At 43.3% G+C, this 4,110-nt stretch overlaps 1 pseudogene; it reads right to left on the bottom strand.

Moving 5' to 3' along the window:
* Positions 1-299: 299 nt before the first annotated feature.
* LOC101591075 lies at positions 300-1,179 on the bottom strand (annotated as a pseudogene).
* Between the last annotated feature and the right edge of the window lie 2,931 nt (positions 1,180-4,110).

Genomic DNA, 4,110 nt, shown 5'->3' with positions numbered 1-4,110 from the left:
GCTGGTGTTAGAGTACAGTCTTGTCCTAGCACTACTCAAGAGTCAAGGCTTACCTTGGATCACATTTAATAAAAAGCAAAGTGCATACAAAGATTACAACAATTTTAAAGATGACAAAATGGTCCTACTGTGTGGTTCCAACAATAAACTCAAAAGTCTGTGACAAAGAGGGGCTCCGATGACCTGTTTACAAATACTTTAGATTAGGTACAGTTATACTGAAAGTTGAGTTCTTCTGAAATCTTCAAAAAAAATGTTCCTGTTAATCCTCAAATGGTGCTTGATAGTTAATATTTCTGTTAAATGCATGCTTTGAATGACTTGTTATCCAAGTGTAGCAGCTGCTCCTTACCATTTACTGTTAAGGACTTTAACTGTCCATCTTCTTCAACTTCTACTCTTTCTTGACCATTCTCAACAATTCTCTTTCATTAATGATTTTAGTAGAAGTTGATATAGATTTGAAGTTAACCATCCCACTGCTGCCAAATGATGTGGATGAAAATGAAGCGAGGCCCCATGACCTAGGGATCCAAATGAAGTAAATCCTGTATCAAATGAAGAAAATCCAACTCCAAAGGATGGAAATCCACTAAAGGTGGAGAAAAAAGAGCCTGAACCATGGCTTCTGCTTCCTCAGGGACCCTTTCAGTTCCCAAAAATATCTTCAAATGGGTCTTCATTACCAAAGAAGTCAAATTAAAATGGGTCCCTTCCACCAAAAAATTCCCTGAAGACATCTTCTGGGTTCTGGAATGTGAACCCAAACTTAAATGGACAGTCAAAGTGACATCCACCTCCTCCACCACCATTTAATCCTTCTTTGCCACATTTGTCATAGATGTCCCATTTTTTAGCATCTGATAACATCTCATATGCTTCAGCCACTTGTTTGAATTTTTGCTCAGCTTCTCTTTTATTCTCAGGAATTTTATCTGAGTGCCACTATAGTGCCAGTTTCTGATATGTTTTCTTGATGTCCTAGGGGGAGGCGTACCTCTGCATACCTAGAACTTCATAGTAATCCACCACATTTGAACAGTGCCAGGACAAGTAAAAAGGAAGAGGTGTGTGGCCGGTCCCCTCATGGCTCCGGGACGGTATGCTTGTGGTGACTTTGGTGGCTCCTTGTGCTTTCCTTTCTCTCCTTTTTCCCAGTTCATTTTGAACCCAAACCATATTGCAATAGTAGACAGCATCAGAGGTCCCAGGGGAAGTTGGCCTTAAATTGTTGCAGTCAAATGCTTCCCATTGATCAAGGATACAATCTAGTGACAAAGGCAGTGAAGTCTATGGGGTGTGGTACTTGCAGTTTCCCATGGTTCATCTTGGGGCCTAGGGAGAGACAACTAGGTCTCATTTCATTAGGATGGCATCCCACACAGAAGGCAGACAACTGACTTGCGTTTACAGACTGTCCCTTGGGAGGCTCAGTTATTCACGTGAGAGACATCTCTGTCTAAAGCTAAGATGATACTGATGTTATTCATAGAAGAAGCTAGTAAGGGCTTTTATAACCAAGACGGTATCACAGCCACTTGAATTAAGCTTTATTGGCTTTCTTTTGTTCTGCTCAGGCCATCAGGCATATATTTATAAATTATCTGCATTTTGTTAGAACAAAGAAAGAAGGCAAGCATGGTGGAATTCATGTGGCTGATCCAAACTGGGTGGCCAGTCATGTGACAGGCAAGATGGCAGCCTCGACTATCATCAGGCTGAAAAAGGAGCAGCCATCAGGGAGAAAGCCCAGATGGGACGCTGAACACGAAGAGGAGTAAACTTGGCAGGTGGCTAGTCAGGCAGGATGCCAGGTCACCAACAGCTCTTTTTTCCCCAAAAGAATGAAAAAGCTAAACAAGGTATGATGTAGAACAGAAACGTGGAGTCAAAAAGGCACACAAAACTCTAAATACCTAAGTGATCTGTTCTGCAACTGGGTTCATAACAAGCCCTCTGGCTGTTTTCTCCTGATGTTTATCTGCAATGAGTAACCGAAAACAAGAAAAAGAAGGAAAGGGGGAGATAAACTCAAGTGGTCTTATTATGGTTTGTGTCTAGTTGTCCCCCCAAAGCCTCATGTAGTCAAGGGATGAACTTGTAGAAGTTGTGATTAATTTTTGACCCCATGTTGGGATTGTGGGTGTGAGTGCTGCCCCTGCCCGAGGGCAGATAGCCTGGATTCAGTATGAGGATTCAGTATAAGAAGAGGGGCTTGCATCGGCCTCTGCCTCTGCTCCTCCCTTTTGCTCTTGCTATTTTGCTGTCTACCAGCACCATGAAGTGCTGCCCTCTGCTATGTGCCCCTCTGCCTTGGGGCCAGCTGAGTATGGACTGAAACCTCCACAAGCTGTAAGCTAAATAAGCCTTTCCTTCCTTAATTTGGATGTCAGGTATTTTGTCTCAGCAATGAGAGAAAAGTAACCGAGACAGGGTCTACAGGCATCCTACTTCTGGAAGGAAAACAGAGACCAAGCAGCCCTTTCTCTCCTCCAACGTGGTGGGAAAAGCAGGAAACGGTTCCTGACACATGAGAGAAGTCCTGGGAGTCCTGTGCCCACAGGAGAGCGACAGGGAAAGAAAATGTACAGCTCTGTGGTATTGTAGAGGTCGGGCTTGCCCCAAGGACCTCATCTTCTGCTCCTGATCTCCAAGAAAAATATATTACTCGGGTTTGGAGCACTCGCCTCCTTCTGGAGGTGATTTCTAGGTTCTTTCTGTCCTGATAGAAAGACTACTCTAACAGTATCTTTGAAGACAGATGGGATCTCACTACATCCATGTTGTGGAAAGTTCCAGAACATTCCACAGTTCTGGAACAGCACTACCAAAAGAGGGCCTGGCCAGTCTAGTCACCTGAGTAGAACGCCTAGAGTTTAGAATAACCCAGAGGCTTTCCTCCGAAGACATGTTTCTACGTAGGTGAGTCTCCTAATTAGAGTGAGTTTAAGGTAGATGAAGTTGACCATGATGTGTTGGTTGAACTGTAATTAGTAAAACTGTAGCCATAAAATAGAACTTTAAAAGTTAGATTCTTTAATTTAGAGCCAGGGAAACAGCAGTGTAAGTACCTGCCTGGCAAGCACAAAGTCCCAAGTTTAATCCCTGGTACTGAAAAAAAAAAATAGAGACAAGTGATTTCTTCATACTTCAGGTCTAAAGTGTGAATGACTCCCCCAATTTTCCTCAGCCCAAGGGAATAGACAGAAATAGACTCTTGATAGAGTGCCTGCAGGCTCTGGCACCTAGAAGCCAAAGTTCAATTTCATTTCCAAAGAGAAGGGACAAGGGACGAAAGGATAGGATGAAACAAGCCTGAAATGCCTTTGTCTCATGGTGTTGCAGAGGTTCTGGGGTGCTGCTGTGAGACTTTTCCAGAGATTCTGTCTAGGTTCTTATTGTCCTAAATAAAGAATTGCATAAGAAATTTGCAAGAGAAGGCAGAGTTTTCCATTTATTGACGTTAGAAAAAGAATTGCACTCTCCAGAGTGAGAGCAGACCACTATGAAAGACAGCAGAGGGGCTAGAGGTTAACGGCTGGCCTCTGCCTTTTGTATCCACCTCTCTGCAGGCTGCTGTCAGACCTAGGCCATCCTATCAAAAACCTGCTTGCTTTCACACCAGAAGAGTCAAAGGTAGCACTTTCTGATTGGCGCAGACCCAGGATTTGACTGCTTTTTCACACACGTGTCCTGGATTTCCTGACTGACAGGCCAAATGAACATGCCCAGCTGGCTGACCTCGGTTACATTTTCTTCTTCAGCTCTTCCTTGCTGCCCTCCTTCTTTGCTTCTTTGGTATAAGAGAGCATGACACACCTGTACATCGTGACATGGTGATTTGAAGTAAATGGGCCCCTCTATCTCCTAGGCGCTACCTCTGAATAAATCCTTTTTCCATTTTTATCAAACAAATAGCCTATTTTGATTTGCTCAGGGGCAAGCAAACAAGAGATTCCTTTCCAAGTTTGTATTGTCACTCTTTGTTATGGTTGATATACTGTTTCCCTTGAGAAGTCCAGAAGCTTAACTGAGTAACTCAGCAGTTCTAGATCTGGGGTGTAAAGGACATGTACTTATTGAGAAGAAGTTGAGAAGTTTCAGTGACTC

The sequence above is a fragment of the Octodon degus genome, unplaced genomic scaffold, assembly GCF_000260255.1.
Source record: "Octodon degus isolate 3935 unplaced genomic scaffold, OctDeg1.0 scaffold00026, whole genome shotgun sequence".
NCBI classification, from domain to species: domain Eukaryota; kingdom Metazoa; phylum Chordata; class Mammalia; order Rodentia; family Octodontidae; genus Octodon; species Octodon degus.
This window is presented reverse-complemented; position numbering and strand designations above follow the sequence as displayed.